Source organism: Mus caroli, chromosome 2 (genome assembly GCF_900094665.2).
Source record: "Mus caroli chromosome 2, CAROLI_EIJ_v1.1, whole genome shotgun sequence".
NCBI lineage: Eukaryota > Metazoa > Chordata > Mammalia > Rodentia > Muridae > Mus > Mus caroli.
This window is the reverse complement of record NC_034571.1, coordinates 52,561,075-52,573,143: the sequence shown is the minus strand read 5'-3', so window position 1 is coordinate 52,573,143 and position 12,069 is coordinate 52,561,075. Positions and strand designations below refer to the sequence as shown.

General features: G+C 37.4%; 1 pseudogene; it reads left to right on the top strand.

Moving 5' to 3' along the window:
- Positions 1 to 317: 317 nt before the first annotated feature.
- LOC110306005 lies at positions 318 to 508 on the top strand (annotated as a pseudogene).
- The last annotated feature ends 11,561 nt before the right edge of the window (positions 509 to 12,069 follow it).

Genomic DNA, 12,069 nt, shown 5'->3' with positions numbered 1-12,069 from the left:
GTAAATACCTTTGGATGTATAAAATCTCTGTGATCTCACTTAATTTCACCTATAGTAACTGAGAACAGCTAGTAGATATTTTCTTCAAAATAATTTCTGTCTTTCAAACGCCTCCATTGCAATCAAAGAACAAGGGAAAAAAACCACCAAAACCCTTCTGCCTTAGAAAAATAATAATGGAAGTTTCTGCAGTGACCCTCGCACTGATTCACTTAAAATAATATTGGCTTCATAGCTTTACATTTCCAGTGTGCTTTCAGCTGGGTCGAGCTGGTAGCCAGGTTCATTGGACATTGGCTGTGGAATTCGAGCTGTAGATGAAAACTGAAGTTGTGGCAGGTCCAGAAACTGACCAATTCCAGTTCACTGGTATTTTTAAAAATCTTTCAAATCGTATTCTTTCATGGGCAGAATGACTTGTGTCCTGGCCACATACGGAGGCATTGTTTTGTTGGTCATACACTTCATGTTAAGGCTTTAAAAGCCACCAGCTGTGAAAACTACGTAAATGGATTCTAAAGTGTCTGGCCTCACCTGTTAAGGCTCATGCCCAAAGCAGCTGGTGTCAACTCCTCATGTAAATACTCAATTTGCACAATTATCAGTCTGGAAAAAAAACTGTCAAGGTATTCTTATGTATTTTCAATATCATGTAAAGTTTTCAAAAGCTTGGCAGCATAAAGGAATTAGAAGCACAAATACAGTATCTTTGAGACATAGGAAGTGTATCTCATGAAAGTACAGTAAGGCTGACTCCCTGTATACTTACTCTACAACCATGTATCGGGTAGGGAAGGTGTGCGCAGGTGTGCACAATTCAGCTATTCTCAATCATTTCAAACCTTTGGTTACTTGATGACATATTTTATGTTGTGATTCTGCATGAAACATTTATAAAATACTGCATTCAAGAAGATTTTTCATGAAGTAGTTATGAAAATGATATGTATTTTTCCAAAATAATATTTTCATTCCATAATACAGGAATCAAAAAACTTCTAAAGAACGTAAATAACTTAAATTTTCAGAGAAAAACACACATACAGACTGTGTTACTTAGTCTTATATATTTTGTATATATGCAAAAGCAATAAGACATAGAATACATTGGTAGCCCCATCATATAAAAGCTGGCCTGGGGGCTGGTGAGATGGCTCAGCGGTTAAGAACACCGACTGCTCTTCCAAAGGTTCTGAGTTCAAATCCCAGCAGCCACATGGTGGCTCACAACCATCTGTAACAAAAATCTGATACCCTCTTCTGGAGTGTCTGAAGACAGCCACAGTGTACACACATATAATAAATAAATAAATCTTTAAAAAAAAAGCTGGCCTGGACTCACATTTAACTTATTGTAGATATAGATGTTGTTACAGTAGGTGCCCCCAAGGGAGCTACAGGGAGCAGAAGGCTAGTAGTTGCTAGTGCAAAAAGTAAAATAATAAGATAAAATAATCTCTCCAGCCCATGTTAAGCAAAACTGCTACAGTCAGACAGAGGGGGACTTATTCCTGCCTCAGCCTCCACGACTTGTAACTGCTAAAGACTCGCTGCTCCAGAGACTTCCCAGAGCTGCTGGACAAGAATTGCTGCTACTCTGCTGCTCCTGTCATTGGTCTTCAGATTTGCTCTCAGTGGGCACTGAAACCCCCTGGGAGCTTTAGAAACAGCTCTCTACGCAACAGTTCACATCATTTTTACATAAACCCCACATGGCAATCTGTTGAGTGTTTTATCCAGTTTAAGGTTGTTGATCTCATACTGGCAGTCAAGCACCTCATATTTTCACTCTACTGTTTTGCCCATGTCCTTCATGGAAGAATGGAACAAGAGCCCAGTCAAAGGCCAAAGACAGGCTCCACCAACCATGTCACTGTGACTGCAAGAATCTAATAAAATCCAATTTTTAAATTCATAGAAGGATTTGTCTTTTCCTTTGAATGGCTTCTATATAAAAATACTTTAAAAAATTATTCCTGAAGCTATGAATAGAAGAGCATGGGATCATTTATTTCATGTCAAGGCAACTTTGCTGATCATTCCACTAACAGTGTTGGTCACTGTTGATTTGTCTCCCATCTTTGTCATTAGCCGTGAGTATCTGGAGAACTAAGTAGAGGCTATGAGTCTCTGAATAAAGGTATTTCCCATTACCACAAACAGGAAAAGGGAAGAAGGTATGTGTATACTTGCACATGTGTGTGTTTGTATTTTAACTTTGTGTTTTATTAAGGAAAGTTGTCAACTCAAAAACAAAAATAACTAGTGAGGCGGGGAATGTATATTAGTGCTTAAGACCCAGGATTGATCCCTAGCACCACTGAAAAAGAGGAAACATTTTATTATTTGTTTGTTTTTACTTTATTTCTTGAGGTTTCATTTTGTTTTGTTTTTGAAACAGGTCTCCCTACCGCCTTGGCTACAAACCCCTTCAGCTCCTTGGGTCATTTCTCTAGTTTCTCCATTGGGGACCCTGAGCTCACTCCAATGGTTAGCTGACAGCATCCACCTCTATATTTGTCAGGCACTGGTAGAGCCCCTCAGAAAACAGCCATATCAGGCTCCTGTCAAAAAGCACCTGTTAGCATCCACAATAGTGTCTGGGTTTGGTGACTGTATATGGGATGGATCCCCAGGTAAGGCAGTCTCTGGATGGGCTTGTCTTCAGTCTCTGCTCCACACTTTGTAACTCCTTCCATGGGTATTTTGTTCCCCCTTCTAAGGAGGATCTAGGTATTCACACTTTGGTCTTCCTTTTCCTTGAGCTTCATGTGGTCTGTGAATTATATATTAGGTATTCCCAGCCGCTGGGCTAATATTCACTTCTCAGTGTGTGAATCCCATGTGTGTTCTTTTGTGATTGGGTTGCCTCACTCAGGATGATTGTTTTCTAGTTCCATCCATTTGCCTAAGAATTTCATAAATTCATTGATGTTAATAGCTGAGTAGTACTCCATTGTGTAAATGTACCACATTTTCTGTATCTGTTCCTCTATTGAGGGTCATCTGGGTCAGCTCCTGACTATTATAAATAAGGCTGTTGTGAACATAGTGGAGCATCTTCTGGGTATATGGTCAGGAGAGGTATTGCTGGGTCTTCAGGTAGTACTATGTCCAACTTTCTGAGGAACCACCAAACTGATTTCCAGAGTGGTTGTACAAGCTTGCAATCCCACCAGCAATGGAAGTTTTCCCCTTTCTCCACATCTTTGCCAGCATCTTCTGTCACTTAAAAGTTTGATCTTAGTCATTCTGACTGGTGTGAGGTGATTTGCATTTCCCTGATGACTAAACATGTTGAACATTTTTTTAGGTGCTTCTCAGCCATTCAGTATTTCTCAGTTGAGAATTCTTTGTTTAGCTCTGTACCCCATTTTTAATGGGGTTATTTGGTTCTCTGGATTCTAACTTCTTGAGTTCTTTGTATACATTGAATATTAGCCCTCTATTAGATATAGGGTTGGTAAAGCTCTTTTCCCAATATGTTGATAGCCTTTTTGTCCTATTGATAGTGTCCTTTGCCTTACAGAAGCTTTGCAATTTTATAAGGTCCCATTTTTCAATTCTTGATCTTAGAGCATAAGCTATTGATGTTCTGTTTAGGAAATTTTCCCCTGTGCCCATGTCATCAAGGATCCTCTGCACTTTCTTTTTCTATTAGTTTCAGTGTATCTGGTTTTCTGTAGAGGTCCTTGATCCACTTGAACTTGAGCTTTGTACAAGGAGATAAGAATGGAACAATTTGCATTCTTCTACTTGCTAACCACCAGTTGAACAAGCACCATTTGTTGAAAATGCTGTCTTTTTACACTGGATGGTTTCAGGTCCTTTGTCAAAGATCAAGTGACCATAAGTGTGTGGGTTCATTTCTGGGTCTTCAAGTCTATTCCATTGATTTACCTGCCTGTCACTGTACCAAAACCATGCAGTTTTTATCACTATTGCTTGGTAGTAAAGCTTGAGGTCAAGGGTGGTGATTCCACCAAAAGTTCTTTAATTGTTAAGAATATTTTTCGCTATCCTTGGATTTTTGTTATTCCAGATCAATTTGCAAATAGTTCTTACTAAAACCATGAAGAGTTGAGTTGGAATTTTGATGGGTATTGCATTGAATCTGTATATTGCTATTGATGAGATGACCATTTTTTACTATATTAATCCTGCCAATCCATGAGCATGGAAGATATTTCCATCTTCTGAGATCTTCGATTTCTTTCTTCAGAGACTTGACATTCTTGTCATTAAAATCTTTCACTTGCTTAGTTAGAGTCACACCAAGGTATTTTATATTATTTGTGACAATTGTGAAGGGTGTTGTTTCCTTAATCTCTTTTTTTCTTTTTCCAATTTTTTATTTTTATTAGATATTTTCTTCATGTACATTTCAAATGCTATCCTGAAATTCCCCTATACCCTCTCCCCTACCCCCTTATCCACCCACTCCCACTTCTTGGTCCTGGTGTTCCCCTGTACTGGGGCATATAAAGTTTGCAAGGCCAAGGGGCCTCTCTTCCCTAATTTCTTTCTCAGCCTGTTTTTTTCTTTGAGTATAAGAAGGCCATTGATTTGTTTGAATTAAATATAGCCAGCTAATTTGCTGAAGTTGTTTATCAGGTTTTGGAGTTCTCTGGTGGAAATTTTAGGATCACCTAAGTATACTATCATATCATCTGAAAGTAGTGATATTTTGACTTCTTCCTTTCCAATTTCTATCCCTTTCATCTCCTTTTGTTGTATAATTGCTCTGGCTAGCATTTTGAGTACTGTATTGAATAGGTAGGGAGAGAGTGGGCAGCCTTGTCTAGTCCCTGATTTTATTGGATTGCTTTAAGTTTCTCTCCATTTATGTTCATGTTGCTACTGGTTTGCTGTATATTGCTTTTACTACGTTTAGGTATGGACCTTGAATTCCTGATCTTTCCAAGACTTTTATCATGAATGGGTGTTGGATTTTGTCAAATGCTTTCTCAGCATCTAATGAAATGATTATATGTTTTTTTTTTCTTTGAGTTTGTTTATATAGTGAATTACATTGATGGATTTCTGTATATTGAACCATCCCTGCATCCCTGGAATGAAGCCTACTTGATCATGATGGATAATTGTTTTGATGTGTTATTGGATTCAGTTTTTGAGAATTTTATTGAGTATTTTTGCATCGGTATTCATAAGGGAAATTAGTCTGAAGTGCTCTTTCTTTGTTGGGTCAGAACAATTGTGGCTTCATAGAAAGAACTGGGTAGAGTTCCTTCTGTTTCTATTTTGTGGAATATTGGTATTAGGTCCTCTTTGAAGGTCAGATAGAACTCATCTGGTCCTGTGCTTTTTTTGGTTGGGAGACTATTAATGACTGTTTCTATTTCTTTAGGGGATATGGGCAGTTTAAACCGTTTATCTGATCCTGATTTAACTTTGGTACCTGGTATCTGTCTAGGAAATTGTCCGTTTCATTCAGATTTTCCAGTTTTGTTGAGCTTTTGTAGTATCATTTGATTTTTTTTATTTCCTATGTTTCTGTTGTTATATGTACCTTTTCATTTCCGATTTTGTTAATTTGGGTACTGTCACTGTGCCCTCTGGTTAGTCTGGCTAAGGGTTTATCTATCTTGTTGATATTCTCAAAGAAAATCCTGGTTTTGTTGATTCTTTGTACAATTCCTTTTGTTTCTACTTGGTTGATTTCAACCCTGAGTTTGATTATTTCTTGCCATCTACTCCCTTTTGGTGTATTTGCTTCTTTTTGTTCTAGAGCTTGCAGGTGTGCTGTGTGTGCTCTCTCCAGATTCTTTTAGGTGTGCTTTCCAGCTGCTACTAAATGCTCTCTCTAGTTTCTTTTTGGTGGTACTCAGAGCAATGAGTTTTCCTCTTAGTACTGCTTTCATTGTGTCCCATAATTTTGGGTATGTTGTATCTACATTTTCATTAAATTCTAAAAAGTCTGTAATTTCTTTCTTTATTTCTTCCTTAACCATGCTATCATTGAGTAGAGCATTGTTCAGCTTTCATCTGTATGTAGGCTTTCTAGTATTTTCCTTGCTATTGAAGACCAGCTTTAATCCATAGTGACCTGATAGGAGGCAAGGAATTATTTCAATCTTCTTATATCTGTTGAGGTCTGATTTGTGACTGATTATATGGTCAATTTTGGAAAAGCTACCATGTGATGCCCAGAAGAAGATATATTCTTTTGATTTAGGATGAAATGTTCTTTAGGTATCGTTTAAATCCATTTGTTACAAAACTTCTGTTAGTTTCACTGTGTCTCTGTTTAGTTTCTGTTTCTATGATCTGTCCATTGATGCGAGTAGGGTGTTGAAGTCCCCCACAGCTATTGTGTGCAGTTCAATGTGTGCTTTTAGCTTTAGTAAAGTTTCTTTTATGAATGTGGGTGCCCTTGTTTTTGGAGCATAGATGGCTAGAATTGAGAGTTCTTCTTGGTAGATTTTTCCTTTGATGAGTATAAAGTGTCCTTCCTGATCTTTTTTGGTGACTTTTGTTTGAAAGTTGATTTTATCTGATATTAGAATGGCTACTCCAGCATGTTTCTAGGGACTATTTGCTTGGAAAATTGTTTTCCAGCCTTTTACTCTCAGGTAGTGTTTGTCTTTGACACTGAGGTGTGTTTCTTGTATGTGCTCCCAGGTGTGTAGGCACTCCTGGGAGACCAGCTCTCTCCTGGCCATATTTGCATATGTTGCTCTGTGCCACAGGATCAGTTCTGGGTGCAGATGGACACCAAAAGACTCCTGTCCCAGGCAGCCCCTTGGTTCCTGTGTCTTGAGGGTTCCTCTAAACAGCAGCGATGATCCTACCTGCACTCACAGGCCTGTCTACACTCCTATGAGACTCACTCCCTCCTGGTGCTATTTGGGTATGGAGTTCTGTGGCAGATAATCTGCTACAGGCAGGGAAGGTAACAGGAAGGCTCCCATTGCAGACTGCCCCTGGGTTCCTGTGTCCTGAGGGTTCTGAGCAGGTTCCTCTAAGCAGCAGTGGTGATCCTACCTTTACTCACAGGTCTGTCTGCATTCCTGGGCCTGTTTTTTGTTGTTAACTTAGGCAAACTTACTACAGTTACCTTTTTAATGCTTTTCATAGTACAAACTTATCGCTTCTCGGCCTTTTGGCTAAGATCAGGTGTAGCATAGTACATACTTATTGTATGTAGCATGGATTTCATAAGTACTTGTTCATCCAAGTTTTGGCCATATCTTCCCCCATTCATCTTTTTCTGTGTCTTTTCCTTGACAACTTTACTTCTATTTTCATGTCATGTACATATACATATATTTTTTTCCATATAAAATTCAGAATCCACCAATGATCATCACTGTAGATGTGTTAGTGTGCATATTTTATGAGGAATACTTATAAGAATATAGTTACTAAACCATTAAATATGTACTTTATGGTACTAGAAGTAAGTGTGTGTGTGTGTGTGTGTGTGTGTGTGTGTGTGTCTGATGTTATAGTCTCAATCCTAGAATGTTATCTAATTGTCAAAAGATTTATCTTTTTACTTTCTCTTCAGTTAACAAAAGTCCTTAATGTAATGAATTTGTTTATTTAGCTTACTCATATTTTAGTTTTCTGACCTTCTTCCATAACTCAATCTTACAAGCATATCTTGGGGTACCTTCATTTTAAAGTTTTGTTTTATCTTTGAATTTTGAATTTTTCTGATACTGATATGAACATGATGTGAGCTATAAACCCAGTCTACTGTCTATGCACAGATAAGCAATTTACATCTTACTACACAGTAGCTGATGTGTCTTTAATACAAGTTCTGTCTTTCTTGTGGTTTAGATGTATTTATGTTTGTTCCTCATATGTTTGGAGCTATAATCCTGGTCTTGAGAGTAGCTGTGTTTAGAGATTCCTGAATTTATAAGCTGTAGCACCCAGTACAAAGCAATTGCTGTCTCTGTTATCCTTAGATCAGCATAATTCTGGGGCAGCCCTACAAACACATGTACAAAAATAGTGATAGCTATTCATAACTCTCACTAGCTTTTCTAAAACACACACACATACACATGCATACATGCACACACTGTGCCAAAATATTAGAAGTTTAGAAGATAGTTTAGAAGCCAGACTAAGTGAACATATACATGCTTTTTTCGTTTAGCCCTCAGAATGCAACTCATTTGTCAGATAAGATTTTTCTGTCCTCCAAGCCCTTCTTTATACCTAGAGAGAGAGATAGTTCTCACATCTTGTTAAACAAGGGTTTTGTTTTGGGGTTTTCCTTGTTGTTGTTGTTTTTTAGTAGACAGAGACCATTAAAGAAATCCACAACTAGTCAAACTGTACAGAAAAGCTGCTGAAGGGTGCCTGTTCCCAATTTATACATCTATAATAAAGCCTCTATGCCTAAGGTTCAGGAATCTCCTATATATGACAGGGATCTGTACCCTTGAAACCATATATATATATATATATATATATATATATATATATATATTCTTAAACAAGAACTGGACATTAATAACACCAGTTGACATCCCAGTGTGGATGGAGGAAATCTCACAAGAACCCACACCTTTATCAAGAGCTCCATAGAGTTTATGGCTGCTAAGAGGGGGGGGGAAACTGTTGAGAAATTTTAATACAGCAACATGGCTGCTCTGTCAAGAGATCACATCTAAAGATATGATCCAGTTGGGATACAGACACACCACACATCTTTAATCCCCCTGGCTGGAATACAGACATGCATTTAGTATACACCTTTAATCCCAAACAATGACATCTAATTTCTAATTGAGAGACAAAGTGACGAATCAGAGAAAGATTTGATGAAATGAGTCAGAGATAGGATATGTGCAACTCTCATGAGAAGAGCACAGGGAAGAGAGGCTAATGAAGAGAAGTGAGGGAGGAAAAGTCAATGGAGTTCAGTCAGTGGTGTTTAGTTCAGATAAGAGCAGAACAATTCAGGTGAGCACAGTTGAGCTCAATTAAGAGTAGAGCATTTGATGTCAGAACAGTTCAGTTTATGGGGTTCAGAGGTAGTCTTTTCATGCAGAGCAATTTATTCAGAAGTTGAGGGAAGCCAGATTAAATCTGTTAGCTTGGACAAGAATTTGAGCCAGAACAGCTGAGTTAAACCAGCTAGCTAGATATTCAGAAATTCAGCCAAAGTTCAGAAAGAACAAGAAAAGGTGATCTTATTCAGCAGTAAGCCTCCAACCAATTATATCTGATGAATTTTACAGGAAGAGTCTTCTCCAGGTGATTAGCACCCTAAAAGTTTATCCAGTCCCAAGTAGTCAGCCCTAACCATGTACACATATGTGTAACACTAAATAGATTCAGCATGTTGGAGTATTTTGGGGATAGAGATAATAATAATTAAAGGAAATGATCATGAGTTTGAAAGGAATATGGGGAATACAGGAGAAATTGGAGCCTGGAGTGTGTGGAATGGAAATGATGTAAATACAATAGTCATGTACAAAATTCTCAAAAATAAAAATGCAAATAAAATTGTCTCATACCTACATTGTCTATGCTATTCCTATAATTCTAGATTTTTGTACTTTGAAATTTGAGAAAATTATTTGGTTCTCATGATGGGAAGTTTTGTATTGAGCCAAAGCTGCTCCACTCATTTCCAGTTTATCCATGAGTAATAATTCTTGAAGTTTATTAGATCGTTCATATATTTCAAACTGAAAGTCCATATTTTGGTTTCATGACAGTGGCCTGACAAGTAAGGCCCCTTCTCCCCAAATGCACATCCTCTAGAACCAGAATAAAATTTCACTTTCTTTAAACTGCTTCCCGGGGAATTCAGGCTTTGTTATGTGACTTGCTTTGGGATATTAATTAGGGGAGGGAAGCATGAGGACCCATTATTCCACACCCACATATTGTCCCTCATCCCTGGATTTATTGGATCACACACTGTAATAAAACATATATCTGCCTTCTCCACTGATCACGGTTTCCTTCTGCATACAAGGTTTGCAAACCATCCAAATAGCTGGCTTCCCTAGGGGCCACTTTTCCTGTTAGGTTGAAATCGTGTCAAAGGTGAGTCATAGGCTCTTTCCCCTACTTGGACAGCTTTTTATTCTGGCAACACTCTTCCAAGATAGACTGTAAGAGCCAGAGGCCATATGAAATCAAGCAGAGAGTCTGTCTGGATACCTTCCTCAGAGTTTGAGAGATTCTTTCCTCTTCTTCATACCTGTGTACACTCTGAGTTGTTCACCAGGTATTTCTTTCATAAAGGGAGTTAAGCTGTTTTTTATGAGAGTGAACTATATTTTACAATTTATGAAACTTGAGTCTGTACTGGGATAGCCTTGTCTCTAGGGCAACCAGGGAATTTTTAGGTTTCCATTAACATAGAGAAGCAATAATCTGAGGCCAGGGTTGGAAATCCCTAGGCCAGGTTACATCACTCTGTTAGATGACATATAGCACAAGCCCTTGAGATATTTTAATGTGTCCGTAGCCATCATTAACCTTATTTCTTTTATAATATAGTACGGCATCCATCATCCTACCTCACTGACTAGCTATAGATACAAAACAGTATTGACACAGAAGGTGATTGAGAAATGAGCCCCTTTGTATTAAGCCACTGAAAATTTGGAATTTTATGGTACAGCAGTTAAACTTCATCCTTCTTGACTAGCACAAAATTTGCTTTTCACCTAAATGGCTACTTTGGCTGCTTCTTCTAAGGAGCAGATTTTGACAAGCTTGTTCTGAGCGTGGAAGGGGGCATACACATCTGCCTATCTCAGATTCAGTTCCAGACCCCAACAATAAAGAAAATTCATAAGAAGACAAGCCACACTTTTTTTTAGTACATATGAAAGGTATGCTTATACGATATTGTGCTTGATTAAGTAAAAGCACAATACCTAAAAACAATGTGTGTATCTTAACTAAAATATCATATTGCTAAGTTACAGGGTTATCTGGGCTGTGAGGGAAAAAAACTGCATACACAAATACACTTGCTGAACACAGGGCTGTCACAAACCTTTAGTTGATAAAGACATAGGATCTTCAAGATGCAATTAAGAGAAATACAGATAATGCTATGCCTGTATAGTATATTACATACTTATACATTATGACATCATTTCATTGTATGAATGCAGCAATACCAACACAGTCCAGGCAAAAGAAGTACAGTATTTTTTAAATTCATATGGATTAATTTAATTCATTAATGTGGGGGAGAGTTTACTATCCACTTGGAGATCCCAGATGACCAGATTTGAATTTTGAAGTATTAAAACTCCTACTGGGATGACTCTGGGCATCCTGAAGTTTAATCATCAGAGGGCCCAATGACTGTCATTAGAATAAGATACTGTCAGTCATCTAAGAAAAAAATTGACTTGAAAAGTGAGATAATAAAATTTTGACCCAAATGCCGAACAAAAACTTTATACCCAGAACAAAAGACCCTATAGAAAAAGCAATTTAGAGCTGAGCACTAAGTGCTGAAGCTCCTGCTTTTACTGTAACGAGTTCTTCTTTTTTAGGGCAATAAATCAAAATTTAAAAAGTCGTGTCATCACAAAACTAAATCCTTAATGTGGCCAATTCATTTTATTATATACTCAGGTCTACCTACCTCTATTCATAGAGTCTGAAAGGTTTCTATATTTATTATATACCATCTTCCCTGTCACTTTATCACATAAATAAGCAAAGTTAGTCTCTACCACAACAAAATTACTTTTTATATTAGTTATATAAAATATTATATAAGCATATATAATATATTATTAAATATGATCATGTAACTACTATATCTGTGATGGCTTAGCAAATGATTTTTAACAAGTAGCTAAATGATACAAACTAATATTTTATGAACATAAAGAAATGACTCTAACCAAAGAGTTCTAGAAGTCTGTTTGACTGAACTTTTTTCAACAACCTACTTTGTACAAGCTTGTATTTGAGAACATATCTTTAGGTAAATTTTTCTTTGGATCCTTCTTCACATCGCTTATACATTTCCATATTTACAAAAAAGAATAATAGCATAGTTCATAAAGTATTATTGAGCTTAGCAACTTGTACAGA